The sequence below is a fragment of the Jaculus jaculus genome, chromosome 9 (genome assembly GCF_020740685.1).
Source record: "Jaculus jaculus isolate mJacJac1 chromosome 9, mJacJac1.mat.Y.cur, whole genome shotgun sequence".
NCBI classification, from domain to species: domain Eukaryota; kingdom Metazoa; phylum Chordata; class Mammalia; order Rodentia; family Dipodidae; genus Jaculus; species Jaculus jaculus.
Window position 1 is genome coordinate 15,259,760 of NC_059110.1, and position 19,009 is coordinate 15,278,768.

General features: G+C 46.5%; 1 protein-coding gene across 1 annotated transcript in view; it reads right to left on the minus strand.

Moving 5' to 3' along the window:
- The window catches only part of Mthfd1l (methylenetetrahydrofolate dehydrogenase (NADP+ dependent) 1 like), a 233,366-nt gene that overhangs the window by 86,898 nt on the left and 127,459 nt on the right, over window positions 1-19,009 (minus strand). The gene's annotated exons all lie outside the window — the stretch shown is intronic.

A 19,009-nucleotide genomic window follows, 5' to 3' on the forward strand; every position in this document is an offset into this window, starting at 1 on the left:
GGCCACCGTGAGGTCACTACACATCATTGCACCCCGTACCTACGCAGAGGCAAACCTCCTCTCTCCTGCCATGGAGGAGGCTCTGCCTTAGCACATGCTCTGAAAAGGCGGCTTTCTACCCTGTTACACACCACCAGGCTGAAAGGATTTACTGCCCAGGCCAAGATCTTTCTTTCCAATGATATAACTCAAAACACAGATGGGGTTTTACAACTTTGAAAACAGGCTCTAAATTGTATCAATGGGCAATGACAGCTTATTCTACAAGATCCTTTTTTACTCTTTTATCATACACATTACATTACATTATTTACATTGGAATGCCCGTCATTATTTTTATTGATAAACTATAAGTCAGTTGAATGGCTTAAGAATGCTGATTGTGAGATTTGATGGAAGACATCATCTTTTTTAAAAAAAATATTTAAAAAATTTATTTTCATTTTTATTTATTTGTTTGAGAGCAACAGACACAGAGAGAAAGAGGCAGAGAGAGAATGGGCATGCCAGGGCTTTCATCCACTGTAAATGAACTCCAGATGTGTGCACCCCCTTGTGCATCTGGCTAACGTGGGTCCTGGGGAATCAAGCCTCGAACCGGGATCCTTAGGCTTCACAGGCAAGCGCTTAACTGCTAAACCATCTCTCCAGCCCCCAAAAAGTTTATTTTAATTTATTTATTATTTGACAGAGGCAGAGAGAGTGAGAAAGAGGCAGATAGAGAGAGACTAGGCAGACCAGGGCTTCTAGCTACTGCAAATGAACTCCAGATGCATGCGCCACCTTGTACATCTGGCTTACGTGGGTCCTGGGGAATCGAACCTAAGTCCTTTGGCTTTGCAGGCAAGTGCCTTAACAGCTAAGCCATGTCTCCAGACCCAGAAGACAACATCCTAATTCCAGAATTACAGAGATATTTTTGCTTTTTTAAAGTGTGTGTGTGTGCATGTGCGTGCAAGTGGCTGTGCCTGTATGTGCAGGGGTGTGAGCATGCATTTGGAGGCTGGATGTTGATATTGGCTGTTTTCTTTGACCGCTCTCCACTCTGTTCTTTTTTTTTTTTTTAATTTTTATTTATTTATTTATTTATTTGAGAGCGACAGACACAGAGAGAAAGACAGATAGAGGGAGAGAGAGAGAATGGGCACGCCAGGGCAGCCAGCCTCTGCAAACGAACTCCAGACGCATGCGCCCCCTTGTGTATCTGGCTAACGTGGGACCTGGGGAACCGAGCCTCGAACCGGGGTCCTTAGGCTTCACAGGCAAGCGCTTAACCGCTAAGCCATCTCTCCAGCCCTCCACTCTGTTCTTTAAGACAGGGTCTCTTGTTGACCCCCAGAGCTCATTGATTCAGCCAAACATGCTAGCCAGTGAGCTCTGAGGATCCTCTTTGTCTTCACCTCCACCCACTTGGGTTAGAGGCCAGTCGCCACACCCAGGTTTGTGTGGATGCTGGACATCCAAACATAGGCCCTCACAATCATGTGACAGGCACTTTACCAACTAAGGTATTTCCTCTGCTCTGAGATCCTTACCCCCCCCCCTAATTTTTAAAAACTTGTTTGCAAGGAAAAAAGGAGAAGGATACAGAGAGCGTGGGAGAGAAAGAATGCACCAGGGGCCCATAGCCACTGCAAATGAACTCCGGATGCATGCATCACTTTGTGAACATGGGTACCGGGGAATTGAACCTGGGTCTTGGGCATTGCAGGCAAGCGCCATAACCGCCCAGCCACCTTTCCAGCCCTGAGTCTTGTTTCTATGGACCCCTCTCCCATCTGGCGGCAATGTGACCATGGCACGAGAGGGGGGCGGGGGGGGGGAGGAGAGCAGACAGAAGATCAGCACTGCCTTCCATAACCACGCCGGTCAGTGGGGTCAGCAGCAGCACGTTTTCCCCAAGGGAGTGCTTCAGGCCTCGCTCCTCGGTGCCCAACCTACAGACCCACAGCAGCACCGATCCCCGGGGGGTGACAGAAAGGTGGCGTCTTGGGTCCCATGAGACCGACTCAATTAGAACAAGCATTTTTTTTTTTTTTTTTCGGTTTTTCGAGGTAGGGTCTCACTCTGGCTCAGGCTGACCTGGAATTTACTATGTAATCTCAGGGTGGCCTCGAACTCTTGGCGATCCTCCTACCTCTGCCTCCCGAGTGCTGGGATTAAAGGCGTGTGCCACCAAGCCCGGCTCAGAACAAGCATTTTAATAAGACTCCGCATGCAAAATGAAAATGACTTCATTATAATTTGGGACACACACTGCTTATTTTGTTTGTTTGTTTGAGGTAGGGGTCTCTCTCCAGCCCAGACTGACCTGGAACTCATTCGGTAGTCCCAGGCTAGCCTTGAACTCACAACGATCCAACTACCTCTGCCTCCCATGTGCTGGGATTAAAGGCATGCACTTTAGCCAGGGAATACTGATGTGAAAAAATAGTGTTTTTGGAATATGCACCATTTAAAGATAGTATTTGCAGCCGGGTGTGGTGGCACACGCCTTTAATCCCAGCACTTGGGAGGCAGAGGTAGGAGGAGCGCCGTGAGTTCGAGGCCACCCTGAGAATACAGAGTAAATACAAGGTCAGCCTGGTCCAGAGTGAGACCCTACTTTGAAAAACCAAAAAAATAAAAATAAAAAAAATAAAAAAATTAAAAAGATCTTATTTCCACAGACACCAGTAGTGTGTGAAAGCGCACGTACACACACACACATATGCACACGTAATCCCAACATGCCCATGGCAATGGGGGGCAGAGTCAGGTGAGTCTCGAGAAGCAGCAGACATACTCTGCCAAACAAGGTAGAAAGTGACGGCTGACATCTTTTTTTTTTTTTTTAAGTAGGGTCTCACTCTAGCCCAGGCTGACCTGGAATTCACTATGTAGTCTCAGGGTGGCCTTGAGCTCACAGCGATCCTCCTACCTCTGCCTCCGGAATGCTGGGATTAAAGGCGTGCACCACCACGCCTGGCTAGGACTGGCATCTTGACAATCGCTGGGGCACACGAGAGCACACCCGCGGTATTTGGGACGAGGCTGTAGCTCCATAGCGAAACGCTTGCCCAGCATGAGTGAGGTCCTTCCCTAGGCTCAAATTTTCAACTCCACCCAATTTTTTAAAAATAGGAAACAAATGAAGATGCTTATCCCTAGTATTGACTAAATATAGATTTTACCATGAATTAAAGGTCATAAAAAAGTTCACATGCAATCTCTAACTTTAATTACATCAAATTCTTACTTTCCCCTTACAGTACTTCTTGTGCCTATTTTTTCTAGAATACACGGCATTTGGTTCCTCCTTTGCCATGATTATTTCTTGCTGGATTACAAACTTTCAAAATTTACGATTATATGTGGCAGCTTACAATTCTGTTAAGATGATGCACCAAAATTTATACAATTGTTCCCATATTATTGAGCACTTGGGCCATTTCCAATACATATAATGCTATACAGAAAACATCTGTACACATGAGCTTTGCTTCTTTCAAATTATGTTCTTGGAAGAAATTCCCAAGGCTGAGGTTATGGAGTCAGAGAATTAAAAAAAAAAGTTTTTATGAGCACTGATATGCTTTTGACAAATTATGAAACATCTCTTTAAAAATATTCACTTTGGAATGAATATAGCTGCAAGTTATTTTATTAAGTAGTCTTTATCATAAAATGTCTAGGTTAATATACAAAATAACAGGCTTCACTCATCATGACATCTTCATAAATCTGTGTCATAGTTTGTTTCTAGTCATTCCCGCCCCCCCGACACACTCTGTATTTTATCAGATTTTCTTTGTAGAAATTTATGGCAGGACAATTTTAAAGGACATTCCTTTTTTCACAGTAGTGGGACAATTTTGTGATATATCTATATCAAAAATTTTTTTAATTTGTTTTGTTCATTTTTTATTTATTTATTTGAGAGCGACAGACACAGAGAGAAAGACAGATAGAGGGAGAGAGAGAGAGAGAATGGGCGCGCCAGGGCTTCCAGCCTCTGCAAACGAACTCCAGACACGTGCGCCCCCTGTGCATCTGGCTAACATGGGACCTGGGGAACCGAGCCTCGAACCGGGGTCCTTAGGCTTCACAGGCAAGCGCTTAACCGCTAAGCCATCTCTCCAGCCCCTATATAAAATTTGAGAGAGAAAGAGAAAGGGAGACAGAGAGAGAAAGGAAGGGAGAGGGAAAATGGGCACACTAGGACCTCTATCCACTGCAAACGAACCCCAGATGCATGTACATCTGGCTTACATGGAAATCAAACCTGGGTCCTTAGGTGCTGCAAGCAAGTACCTTAATGACTGACCACCATAACCTTAACCACTAGCCCTCCACGTTTTAAAAATATTTTTATCGATTCATTTGGAAGAGAGAATGTGTGTATGGGTGTACCAGGGCTTCCTGCAACTGCAAACGAACTCTAGATGCATGAGCCACTTTGTGCGTCTGGCTTTACCTGGGTACTGGGGAATGGAACCTGGGCTAGTAGGCTTTACAAGCAAGCAACTTTAATCACTGATCCAATTTTTTAGGAATATGTTACTATTGGTTAAAACTGGAGGTGATAGTTGGGTGTGGTGGTGCACGCCTTTAATCCCAGCACTCGGGAGGCAGAGGTAGGAGGATCAATCACCATGAGTTTGAGGCCACCCTGAGACTACATAGTGAATTCCAGGTCAGCTTGAGCTAGAGTGAGACCCTAACTCGAAAAACCAAAATTAAAAAAAAAAAAGAAAAAAGAAAAAAACCTGGAGGTGATTACTTAATATTTCCTGCCTTCCCCCAGGAGAGCAAATGCAAACTTTACGACATTGGTGGCACAGTGGACTCCAGAGAAGCCCTTCAGCCAGCTTCTGTCTCGGGTCATTATAGAGTGGCCATCAAAGCAGGAAACATGAATGTGTTGACAACCTTTGGATGATGTGAGACCATCCTAAAGGTTAGGAATCACAGCCCAGGTGAATTATTGACCCCCCTCCCCCAGTTCTGTGTTCTCCTATGACCTGGGGGAGGATTACATGACCTTATCAGCACGGCGAAATATCTAGCTAATGTTTTCTGGTGAGTTCACTAAAACAAATGGGCCATACTGACAAAAAGCACAGTTCTCCCACTTGCATTAAACCTTAAGCACTGGTTGAGTTCTGCAATGCCTGGGTATTTTTCTCAATGGTAGAGGGGGGCTTTAGGGGTACCGTGCTCTAGAACTTGTGGGACGGTGGGGAGACACTCTTGTTCAACTAACCGTGGGGTGTCTACCGGCAGGGACCGAATGCATTCTTCATGACGTCATAGTGATTGCTATAACCTCACTGAGGAGGGCCTCCAGGGTAAAGGGAGCTGGGGCGAGGGGGATAAAAGAGAATGACCTGTTATAATTAATATAAAATAAAAACTAATTTAAAAATTGTGGGGCATAGCATGCGGGTGGGCTGTCTTGGAGTTGGGGGCGGGGAGGAGAAAGGGTTTTAAGGAACACACAGGACTTTTCCCCAGAGAGAAGTAAGGGGATGGAGGCTGGGGGCTGGAAGATGGGGGAGGAAACAACGGACGTGGGGGGAAGGTGACAGCAAGAGCAGAATCAGCTTGGCAGAAAGAAGCGGAAGGATCCACCAGGACTGGAGGAGCCACTGTTTCCACCATTAGGACGAGCTTTCTGGCCGACTGGAACTGCAGCGTAGGGTTCAAGGACCTAGAACTTGATGCAGGTTTCAACGTGTAACATTTTGAAAACCTGCTCCCCGTTGCCTTCCAGCTCCCGTGTGCCCACTTTTCATACGAGCCACTGGCAGGATGTGTTGCTGTGGGTGCTTCCCAGCGGGGTGGGTGTTGACGGAAGCAGCTCCGTCAGCTTGTGAGCTCTGCAGGGCAGGGACGGTGTCCGAGAATGAACCTTCTTCTTCTTCGCAGCCACGGAGTCTCCTTGAAAATCTGAGCACTTTAGCATGGTGTGGTGGTGCACGCCTACGATCCCAGCACTTGGGAGGCTGAGGTAGGAGGACCACTGTGAGTTCAAGGGCATCCTGAGACTACAGAGTAAATTCCAGGTCAGCTTGGGCTGGAGCAAAACCCTACCTCAAAAAAAAAAAAAAAAAAAAAAAAAATTGCAGAAAAATGGATGGACCTGGAAAGGATTATACTAAGTGAGGTAACCCAGGCCCAGAAAGCAAAGCGCCACATGTTCTCTCTCATATGTGGATCTTAGCTACAGATGACTGGGCTTCTGCGTGAGAATGAAAATACTTGGTAGTAGAGGCCAGTAAGGTAAAAAGGAGACATAAAGGGAAGAGAAAGGAAGGGAGGAGGGTACTTAATAGGTTGATATTGTATATATGTAAGTACAATGATTGAGATGGGGAGGTAATATGATGGAGAATGGAATTTTAAAGGGGAAAGTGTTGGGGGGTGAGGGAGGGAATTACCACGGGATATTTTTTTTATAATCATGGAAAATGCTAATAAAAATTTTAAAAATTAAAAAAAAAAGGGGCCAGGCATGGTGGTGCATGCCTTTTATCCCAGCACTTGGCATGCAGAGGTAGGAGGATCACTGAAAGTTCACAGCCACCCTGAGACTAGAGAATTCCAGGTCAGCCTGAGCTAGCGAGACCCTATCTCAGAAAACCAAACAAAACAAAAAAAAAGTCCTTAGTCTTCCCTATACTGGTCCTCCTTTTTCTTACCATATTCAGTTTTTTTTTTTTAATTACATTTGGGAGAGAATTGGCACACTGGGGCCTCAGCCACTGAACTCAAATGCCAGACACTTGCGCCACCTAGTGGGCATGTGCAACCTTGCAATTGCCTCATCTGTGCGTCTGGCTTACGGGGGATCTGGAGTTGAACATGGGTCCTTAGGCTTTGCAGGCAAGAGCGTTAACCGCCCAGCCACCTTTCCAGCCCCCATATTCAGTTTTGAGAAGAGGTATAAAATACCACCACTGACAACAATGTGGCCATCTTGACATAGGGTTGGCTGAGTTTCATTCCGTATTTTAAGACACAAATTGGAAACAAATGAAGGGAAGCGTCAATAAAGAAACCTGAGAGAGGGGAAGGAAACAGGATGTGGTTGCAAAGGTCCAGGGATTTTTTGGCTGCCAAACACAAAGGAGATACAGGGGCAAAAGGTGCTGCGGAAAGCAGAGGAGAGTGCAACGTTCCCAGACCCTAGAAGCTGGCCTGAAACAGGGCGTGCGATCGTCTCTCATCTGGTCTTGTTTGTTTTCAAGGGTTGGGCCGCTAAGAAAAACAGCACAGGAAAGATGGGCTGGTGGGTACTCAGAATTTGCAAATGTGAGAAGCACTTTCTTTTTTCCTTTTTTTTTTTTTTTTTTTTTTGGTTTTCTGAGGTAGGGCCTCACTCTAGCTCAGGCTGACCTAAAATTCACTGTGTAGCCTCAGGGTAACCTCAGGGCAGAGGTACGAGGATCACAGGGAGTTCAAGGCCACCCTGAGGCTACATAATGAATTCCAGGCCAGCCTGAGACCCTACCTAGTAACCCCCTCCCCCCAAAAAAAAGAAAAGAAAAAAGAACTGAAATGTTTAGAGGGCAGGGGAGATAGCTTAGCGACAAAAGGCACTTGTGTGCAAAGCCTAGCGGCCTGCATTGAACTCCCCAGTACCCACATAAAGCCAGATGCACGCATCTGGAGTTCACCTGTAGTGGCAAGAGAACCTGGTATGCTCATATTCTCTCTATTCCTTGCAAAATTAAAATTAAAAGAAAAATTAAGAAATTAGTTATTTGAGAGAGGGCAGATAGAGAGAAATAGTGCATGTCAGGGTCTCTGGCCACTGCAAATGAATTCCAGATGCATGTGCCGCGTTGTGCGTCTGGCTTATATGTGGGTCCTGGGGAATCAAAGCTGGGTCCTTAGGCTTCACAAGCAAGTGCTTTAACTACTAAGCCATCTCTCTAGCCTTAAAAAGAACTTTTTAAAAGAGATACAGGCTAAATGTTTAAGTAAAAAAAATGTGGAGATATGTGTATGTGTGTGTGTGTGTTCTTGTACCACGAAGCAAGCTCACATCATACTGCTTACTTTTCCTGAAAAGCATGCAACGTCAACCTTGGAAAGTTGGGTATTTTATAAGACCTGCAATCGTGTGTTTGCACAAGCCGCAATCACTCTTTGTCTTGGCAATCCTTTCTCTTTGTGTTACAGCTATGCAACTTACAACATGAATGAAAACAGGAAATGCTGACGAACAGTCTTACTGGGCAAGCAGCTTGACTTCATTCAAGCTTCAAAACCCAGAATCAGCTCAGAATACAAAAAAAGGGGGGAGGGGATCTGTGAGCTAGCAGGAACTGTTAGCAACCCGCACCGGAAACAGAAGTCTGAGTGCAGAAGTGGAGAGTGAAGAACAGACAGCTAGCTGTCCATGGGGAGCTGTCAGTGCACCCAGCGTTCTGGGGTGCAAGTCAGAAAGCAACAGTGACAGCGGCGGCCTCAAGAACATTACAACCACACCATCAACACCATCAGGGAGCACTGGAGAGATAGCTTAGAGGTTAAGGTATATGTCTGCAAAGCCAAATGACCCAAGTTCGATTCCTCAGGACTCACATAAGCTAGATGCCCAAGGTGGCGCATGCAGAGTGTTTGCAGTGGCTAGAGGCCCTGGCATACCCATTCTCTATCTGCTTCTTCCTGTCTCTCATAAATAAACAAATAAATAAAAAAATAGAAACCCACCAGACTTTTATCTCTTTTTTACAGAGGTCCTATAACATGTGGGCTCATCAAAATTCTGGAACTGTGAGGGGCCACTGGCACAACATACCCTAACCTCCGCCAGGCTCCTAAGGCCCCTCTGCTGCCCAGCCCAGGGGCTGCTCACACCTCATCACATGCGCTGCCACCAACCATCCTACGCCGAGGCACATCTCATTCAATGCACGCTTCGCAGCACTGAGTCTAGACCTTCATTCTCTCTGCCCGGCCGGTCACCTCGGCAGTCACCACCTGGATGCGCGCCATCTGCGCGTTCGTGTAGCGAGGAAACAGAGCTGCGGCCTGTCTTTACAGCCAAAAAGGTGAGGAAGGTGGATTAATGACCTGACGAGAAAGGAACATGGCTCTGGCCGCCTTCTTTTATGTGTGAGCACAGGTGCGTGTGCCCCTGGAGGTCAAGGAAAGCTGGGGGGGGGGGGGGAATGGCCCTTGCATTCCCTTGGCTTGAGGTAGGCGCTCTTCATTGTTACTCTGCCAGACAAGCTGGCCCGGGAGCTTCGAGGGATTCTCCCGTCTGTGCCTCCCTCCCATCTTGCTGTAAGACACTGGGATTCTAGACGCGTGCACTATCGAGTCCAGTTTTGTGTGGGTCCTGGGGACATGAAGCAGGGGACTCACGCTCGCCAAGCAAGTGCTTCCCACACTGAGCCATCATTTTCAGCGCCTTCAACACTTTCATGTCTGTTTACTTACTTGTATGCAGGTCCATTTGGATTCTATTGCTTCAGAATTGCCTCTGACTCGTCCCAAGCTTCAGCCTACTGCTTATTGTTTTTTTCTTTAAAATTTTTAATGTATTTATTGCCAAAGAGAGAGAGACATAGAGAGACAGAATGGAGACACCAGAGCCTTTTACTACTACAAACAAATTCCAGATGCATGTACCCCTTTATATATCTGACTTTATGTGGGTACTGGAGAGTTGAACCTTGGCTTTGTAAAAAAGCACCTTAGGGCTGGGGAGATGGCTCAGCAGTTAAGCACTTGCCTGTGAAGCCTAAAGACCACGGTTCCAGGCTCGATTCCCCAGGACCCATGTTAGCCAGATGCACAAGGGGGCGCGCACGTCTGGAGTTCGTTTGCAGTGGCTGGAGGCCCTGGCGCGCCCATTCTCTCCCTCTCCCTCCCTCCCTCTCTCCCTCTTGGTCTGTCACTCTCAAATAGATAAATAAAAAATAAACAAATATTAAAATAAAAAGCACTTAACTGCTGAGCCATCTCTCTAGCATTCTATTGCTTCTTTCTTTCTTTTTAAATATTTTATTTATTGATTAGAGGGTGAAAAAAAAAAAAAGAACTTTTAAAAGAGATACAGGCCAGGGTGCAGATGAACTTCAGACTCATGTGCCACCTTGTTCATCTGGCTTATGTGGGTACTGGGGAATTGAACCTGGGTCCAAAGCCTTCACAGGTAAGCACCTTAACCGCTGAGCCATCTCTCCAGCCCTGTATTTCTTATTTCTACTGCATGAAAAGACATGTATGTAGTTCAGTTGTTCTTGATGGAGGCCACTTGGAACCTGCGTCCTTTTAGCAATGTCTGGGGATATTTTTGGCTGTCACTGGACTGTACTAGGCGATGCTGCTAAACATTCTATCATGCACAAGACTGCCACCATAGCCCCTTCCAGAAAAGCAAAGAACGTTGAGCCAACCATGAGTCAACAGTGCTAAGGTCAAGGCTGTGGCAACCGGCTACGGGTCAAACAAAAAGAAAGGAGCCTGTACTTTCTAAGCAGTGCCTCTGAGAAGGTTACAAGTCCACCAGCTGTTGTTAGCCTAGAAGGCTACACAGGCCTACTGTGTGAGACACTGTAACTTTGCGATCCGGGAGTCTTGAATTATCCCGGCAAAAATCCCGCTCAGTATAGCTTTGATACGCTGGGTCACTAGTGGAGTCACTGCAACTTGGCAGTTTGGGCCAATGAAAATGGACCTGGGGGGAGGTGGCTCGGTGGTTAAAGGCGCTTGCTCCACAAGCCTGCTGACCAGAGATCGATTCCCAGCACTCATGTAAAGCCAGATACAAAGTGGGGCACTCATCTGTAATCCCAACCAGGGTCTCTTGGGAGGTGGGGAGGACTGACAGTGCCCACTCATGCATATACATACACAAATAGATAATAACCATAGCAAGTCGTGACCCTGGATTGACTCCACATGAAGGAAGGAGGGGCCAGAGGGCATAGTCTCCGTAGGGGACAGTACAAGTGATGACACCAGTCAACCTTACTGCTCTAAGCATACAGGGTGAGGAAAGGGGAAACTGAGGCACAAGGACAGGGGAGTGGTTAAGGCGCTTGTCTGCAAAGCCAAAGGACCCAGGTTTGAATCCCCAGGACCCACATAAGCCAGCCAGATGCACAAGGTGGTGCATACATCTGGAGTTCATTTGCAGTCTGGAATTAATTTGCAGTAGCTGGAGGCCTCTCTCTCTCCCCCTTTCTCTCTCAGATAAATAAAAAATAGAATATTAAAAAAAACCACTGTTATTAAGATGGACTGAAATAGGGCCTGCATGACTGTCACCTCTGCCGGTGTCCGTAATTACAGTCTTGTGTAAGCACCAGGCAGCCACAAAGCATTTCTCAGCAGTTAAGGCTTGCTTTGCCTGCGGTGAGAAGACTTCATACCCTGCCCTCCAGTAGCGTTTCAGTGTATAAAGAAAACCCTGCCTTATTTTCTTGGACTCAGAGGTGAGTGTGTTCAGACTTGCATTCTAACTGCGACGTGACTCTGCGGTGGTACCAGGCAGCATGCGTTCGGGTCTTTGTAATGCTCCTTCCTTCCTCTCTCCCTTTCTTCTTTTACTGATTCTGAAATTGGTTTTCTCTTAGAGCAATTCTCTTGGGGACTGTTCGTTGCTTCCTCTCCTAAGTTGCTGGTCCTCGTGTCAACAGAGATGAATCCCAGCAACGGAACGGAAGAGTCTGATGAAGGGAAACGTCTCTGCGCAGAAGCCCCAGGGACCAGGACCACCTGGATCTGGTACTCACCACCAAGCACACACAGCCACACAAGCAGTGGTCCTCAGTGCAAACTCCAAGGAACCAAGTGGTCTCCCAGGGCCTCCAAGCTCTTCTGTTAGCTCCTCATTGAGCCCTCATTCCCCCAGGAGGTGCCTCCTGGCCCCAAGTGAGGCACCAGTTCCTCTCCTGTCGCTGGTTAGAGAAATGTGACTCCAGTCTTCTAGCTTAGCTTGTTTCTCTCATGGCACATTTTGTTATCAGCTGGGGCACACCCTGTGTGTGGTGGCTTAAATGAGCAATGTCCCCTGTGGCCTCATGAGTTTATGATCAACTCTCCATGCTTATACCCCAGCTGGTGGACCCTTTGGAAGGTGGAGCCTTGCTGGAAGAGGTGTGTCACTGGAGGCGGGCCTTGGTGTTTATCAGCCTAGCCCTACTGTGTGCTCATGGGCCAGCTCACCCTTGCTCCTACCTCCCAGCTGCTGTGGCGAGACGTGATGCCCAGCCTCTGCTCTGCCGTGCTTCCCCGCCACGGTGAAGCTTCCCCTTGAGACTCTGAAATAGACCCTCTCCATAAATTCCATAAATTGCTTTGTAGAGCATTTTGTCCCAGCAATGAGAAAGTTAACTGCTGCACCCTAGAAGGACAAGGCAGTAACTGCTTCAGTCTGAACTTCTCATTTTTGCTTTCCCACTGGGGAAAACTTCCCTGGACTCTGATTATTAACTGAGGCACTGAGATGGGTTTTCCTTGAGTTTCTCACTCCTCGCAATACCCCCAAATTGACACCAGAATGACAAATTGAATTTCCACCTTGTCATGTCATGATGAGGTCCTTCATTTTGTAAGTACTCAGAAGATGAAAGAAATTAGAACTGTTAGATTTCACAGGCACTTTATAATAGTGAAAAGTATCTTTTTGATATATGTCTACACACACACACACACACACACGTATGTATATCAAATACACAATATATTGAGTTCTCCATTACTGTAGGACATAAACTTGAATTTATGAACTGTTAGAGGTCTCCTAGAACTCAGCTCAGAAAGGGCTGAGATAAGAAATACAGAACAGATTTAGCCAAACCTCAAAAAAGAATTTTTATAAACAATGGGAAATAAAAACTAGCTTTCACCCAGTCCACATGTTACTTTCTCACTGCAAATCAGAAATAATAGCGAAAGGTCATATAGGAAGGAGCAAAGCAGATGGGGCTCGTCTTCAACCTGAAGGTCCTGGGCAGAGCTGATGGAACTGGCAAGGGCACTTCACACTGTCCCCTCTGGCCTGTGTAAACACATCCATCCAGCTGCAGCTGCCCACAGATGAACTCAGGAAGAGTTGAGTTCAAAGTCACAGAAATACAGGAATCCTGAACTTGAGCTCAAGGCGGGCTGGGCCTTTGAGGTCTTGTTAATTTTGTTTTTCAGTGACTGGCAAGGGACAAAGCAAACTAGGATGAGTCATTAAATGCTCCCCAAGGGTGCGTTCCCAAGGGAAGCTCAGCATTATCGTTACGGCTTAAAGCGAGGAACTAGATTTAGGACACATTGATTTTGAGGCTCTAACTCACTTAAAAAAAATATTCGGGGGCTGGAGAGATGGCTTAGCAGTTAAGGTGTTTGCCTGCAAAGCCTAATGACCTCAGTTTGATCCTTCAGGTCTCACGTAAGCCAGATGCACAAGGGGGCGGCATGCGTCTGGAGTTTGTTTGTAATGGCTGGAGGCCTTGGTGTGCCCATTCTCTCTCTCTAATAAATAAAAATAAATTAAAAGTTAAAAAAAATATAATATTCATTTAATGGGCTGGAGAGATGGCTCAGTGGTTAAAGGTGTTTGCTTGTGACGCGTGCCGGCCAGGGTTCAATTCCCCGGTACTTACGGAGAGCCAGATGTACAGTGTGGCACATGCGTCTGGAGTTTGTTTGCAGTGGCTGGAGGTCCTGTTGAACATGTACACACTCTTCCTCTCTCTCAAATAAATTAAAACCATTTAAAAATATTCATTTATGGGTGTGATGGTGCACATCTTTAATCCCAGCACTCGGGAGGCAGAGGTAGAAGGATCACTGTTTGAGGCCACCCTGAGACTTTGTAGTGAATCCCAGGTCAGCCTGGTCTAGAGCAAGACTCTACCTCAAAAAACCAAAATATTAATAAATAAAAAATAAAAAATTCATTTATTTATTTGAGATAGACAGTGGGGAAAGAGAGAGAGAATGAATGGGCATATACGGCAGAGCTTCCTGTTTCTGCAAACAAACTCCAGATGCATTTGCCGCTTTGTGCATCTGGCTTTACATGGGTGCTGGGGAACTGAACCAGGACCAGCAGGCTTTGCAAACAAGCACCTTTAACTTTTGAGTCATCGCTAAATACCATCCAACTCCTCTTACGGCGATGAAATTTTCCTAAAAACAAAACACTTTCTGCCCTGTAGGTTTTGCTGAGGTAATCTATGATCACTTGATTTTCACTAAATGTGTTAAGCTTGGCCATCCGTTGAGGACACAGAATTAATGAACACTGCAGAAATCAGTTAAGCCCCAGATGAATGTTAACACAGTACTCTCTTCGTTCTTATGCTCCGGAGGTTCACACACACTGGGCGAAGGTTGGCCGTGGTGTGGGGCATGAGAGAGTTATTGGAGCATATTCTGGGGAAGGGAAAGAGAACATTAGCAATGTGCAATGAAGATATGGGGTAGGAAGTGATGGTACAAGCTTGTTCCCTTGCACTAGGGGCCAGAGGCAGGAAGATCACTGCTTGCCCGGTATACATAGTGATTCCAAGCCAGCCTGAGCTGCAGAGTGTGACCCTATTTCCAAACAAACAAACAAACAAACAAAAAAACAACAAACAAGACAAAGGGACACTTAGACATCTTTTTTGGGAATACAGTCATAAAAGCTTTGAAAACACCCATAATGTTAATTTAGTGTGCTAGAATTTCATTCCTCCAGAGAGCTAGTTAGTTGCAGACACTGGCTCGCATGATTTCAGACCATCACTAATTGTCTTGTTTTGTAAAGTGATTTTGGCCAATGTGAAATTTAATTTTGGAAAAAAAAATATGTTTAGAGGGAAATTAAGTTATACATGTTATTTTTATGTCCCATATAAAAATCTAACTGAATTAAGTTCGAGATCTATTATCCAAATACTTCCTATCTTGGAGGATGCATGAGCATTTATTTGCACAATGCTATGACTAAGCAGCAGGGTTTTAACCCCTCCTCAGCTTTTAGCAAACAGCACTGACCTAGGCTTGGGCTTGAGAAATCCTGTGTTCTAGATGATGGCATGGGGCAGAGCTGTCTTGATAAGTAGACACTGGAACGTTATCTTCATACAGAAGTGAATTTGGGGCTGGACAGATGGCTTAGTGGTTAACGTGCTTGCCTGTGAATCCTAAGGATCCAGGTTTGATTCCCCAGGGTTCACATAAGCCAGATGCACAAGGGGGCGCACGCATCTGGAGTTCGTTTGCAGTGGCTAGAGGCCTGGTGCGCCCATTCTCTCTCTTTCTCTCTGCATCTTCCTCCCTCTCAAAGAACAAACAAAAGAAAGGAAGGAAGGAAGGAAGAAAGAAAGAATTATAAAGTTAGGTGTGCTGGTGCAGAGGTCTATATAGTCTGAGCTAGGCAGTGAAAACTACTCTCTCTCTCTCTCTCTCTCTCTCTCTCTCGCCTTAACCTAACAGAATGAGAAGATAAAATAGAGCTTTTAAAAAATTAAGCAGTTTATAATAACACACTCAAGGAAGACAAATGTGTGAATGTCAAGAGGTAAATACATTTTATCTTAAAGCTTCTGTGTGAAGAACAGTATCAAAATACAGCAGTAACTTTTTCTAGGACCATTAATGCAGCTCAGCAGGAGAAACTCTTGACTGCTGACTGTGAACACAAAGCAAACAGCATGGCTTTCCTCGCATTTTTCCTGCAATTTTGATTATAGAAGAAATGAAGATGGAGGGAAATATTTTAAGCTTGAAAGTTGTAAGGGCACACAACGTTTTGGCTCAAACAACTTGGCAGAACACGGACTTTTGGACCAAAGGAAGAGACCCCATTGTGGCAGTCCATCGATGTACTGAATGGCAAATGGTATTAATAAGAAAAAACACAAACAACAACAACAAAAAACTACAGGATAGGAAATATTGGGACATATCGCATCCTAAGGAAAAGTAGATTGGTTCATCTGTTTTGGGCATGGTTCGTGCGCACACGTGGCTATGATGTACAATGTACTTCCATCTCTGGATTTCAAGCAGATATTTGAAAGTTTCTGGCACAGGCTTTACCCCTGGGCTCTCATTTATCTAGAAGGGGAACAGCTGGGCTTGCCTGTTTCTTATGAGCAGACACCAGTAACCATGATTTAACCCTCTTGTCATTTTGCTCAGCATTGGGATCCAGCTGCAGGAAGCCCCAGGCTCACCACTGATTCCAGCATTAGCAGCCATGGAGCTCTGCATGTTTATGGTCACAGAGACCAATTCCAGCGCGAGGAAGAAAAATGTTCTTACCTCTAAGGGCTGCTGCAATGCTGTTCCCACTCCCTCTCTGACCCATTCATTTCTGTTGACCTGAAGCTGGACAGGAAATGTGTGACACGAAAAGAAATGTACCAGGTGAAGCGATCCCTCAGCCAAGCTCGGTTCAATCTGGCCATCTCCTTCACTTTGTGGGACATACTGGAGGGGGTCGTTCTTTCTATCTATGAAGTCTTGCCAGAGGCCAATCATTCTAGGAGCAACATACCTGCCCTTACAAAACTCACTGTCTTGACACTGGGTCTGGGTTCTGGATTAGAAATGAACCCTGAATGGCCTTGGCCCCAGAAGCTCAGCTTAGGTCAGTGCCAGCGGATGGGGAATTGGGCTAAGCAAGAAGGCTGGATCCCCGCCAGAGCCAACACAGCTCCTTGGTGAGCCTGCTGGGACAGTGGTTCGACCCCTGCAGTGCCTGTTGGGAGCTGAAAGGGCTCACTGCTCAGCTCTTGTACCAGGAAAGCATTTGAATGAGGCAGGGAGCAGACAAGAGACACACTGTGCAGGACCCGCATAGACGAATGGGTCACTGGTGGTCTCAAGGACCCTGACCTCAGTCTCCCACTCTGACTGCCAGGCTGGCCTCTGCAATCAGAAGACAGCACTCCCTTATGCTGACTTTCCGAGGATCTTGACGTGTTATAGTTCAGCGTTGCTTGCGTTCTTGATCTCCTCCCTGCCGACGTGAAGGGGCGACACTGGCTGTCTGCTCCTGCCATGCTTTCCTTCTCTACTTCCTCCCTGCTGACGTGAAGGGGCGGCACCGGCTGTCTGCTCCTGCCATGCTTTCCCTCTCTACCTCCTCCCTGCCGACGTGAAGGGGCGACACCGGCTGTCTGCTCCTGCCATGCTTTCCCTCTCTACCTCCTCCCTGCCGACGTGAAGGGGCGGCACCGGCTGTCTGCTCCAGCCATGCTTTCCCCTCTCTACTTCCTCCCTGCCAACGTGAAGGGGCGACACCGGCTGTCTGTTCCTGCCATGCTTTCCTTCTCTACCTCCTCCCAGCCGACGTGAAGGGGTGACACTGGCTGTCTGCTCCTGCCATGCTTTCCTTCTCTACCTCCTCCCTGCCAATGTGAAGGGGCGACACCGGCTGTCTGCTCCTGCCATGCTTTCCCTCTTTACCTCCTCCCTGCTGACATGAAGGGGCGACACCGGCTGTCTGCTCCTGCCATGCTTTCCCCTCTCTACCTCCTCCCTGCTGACGTGAAGGGGCGACACCGGCTGTCTGCTCCTGCCATGCTTTCCCTCTCTACCTCCTCCCAGCCGACGTGAAGGGGCGACACTGGCTGTCTGCTCCTGCCATGCTTTCTTCTCTACCTCCTCCCAGTCGACATGAAGGGGCGACACCGGCTGTCTGCTCCTGCCATGCTTTCCTTCTCTACCTCCTCCCAGCCGACGTGAAGGGGCGACACCGGCTGTCTGCTCTTGCTATGCTTTCCTCGCCACAAGAGACTTGTACTCGAAACTGAGCTCCCATCCCCACCAAAAAAAAAAGCCAAAACAAGCCTTTCCCTTTCATAAGCTGTGTCTGGCTGGGTATTCTGCCCAGAAATGAGACAGTAATTGATACAATAACTAAGGTTTACAACATTAACATATAATTGGAAATAAATATAAAAATGGTATGTTGTTGAAAAATTATAAGCAAATCATACATTCTTACAATCTTTGAAATAATTTTTTATTCATTTGCAAGGACAGACAGCGAGAGAGAGAACATGGGTGTACCAGGGCCTCTAGCCACTGCAAACAAACTCCAGATGCATGAGCCACTTTGTGCATCTGGCTTTACATGGGTCCTAGGGAACTAAACCTGCGAATTAGGCTTTGCAGGCAAGTGCCTTAACCATTAAACCATCTGTCCAGCCCCATTCTTGCCATTTTTTTTTCTGCTGTCTATGTTCTTAAGGTTATTCTCTCTCTCTTTCTGTTTTTCCCCATCCCCAAAGGATTGTACTTTATAGCCTAAACTGTACAATTTCCTGAGTGCTGGGATTATAGACCTGTGCTACCACACCCAGCTCCTGGATATTCCTTTGCTATTAACAGAGAGACAACACTTTCGAAATGTCCTGGTAATAGTTCTCATGGGCAAAAGGTAATGAAGAATTGGGAATAAACCTCTTGTTTGTATCTCCCCATCTCCACCCTCCCTCTAACCCAGAGGAAGCTGAGACTGAAGTTTGTCATAAACATTTTTATAGAACAAACAAGAGGCTAAGCAAGGAGAGAAAACCACAAAAGAAGTTATATAGGTATATATGATGATGTTTGAAATTCAGAATGCTTGTGTACATAAACACCCAAACATATAGGAACTCATTCAAACACAACTTTTCAAGGGGATGAATCAGCCACTCTTATTGTCTGGGAAAACGGGCTCCATGGGGAAACCAGTGAGAAACCTCACAGCCTAGGTCATTCCTGTTTACAATTACAGAGAGAACATCTTACCGCTGCCCATGCAAGCCTGGATTGGTGATCCTCCACTGCCAACATCACTACCTGTCGTCCCAAGGGAAGAACAAGAGCCTGGACAGCGATCCACAAAGCTCAGCAGTACTGTTAAGAAGGCAGTGTGAAGTCTGCAGCCCACTTAGACGCCACCATTCACATTTGGCTCTGTGAAACACTAACCACATTCTACTACGTGTTGACCACGGTGGCCAATCCTGGCTACAACTTCAAAGTCCTGATTTCCCCCCTTTGCTCCTCCCACCCCCATGGA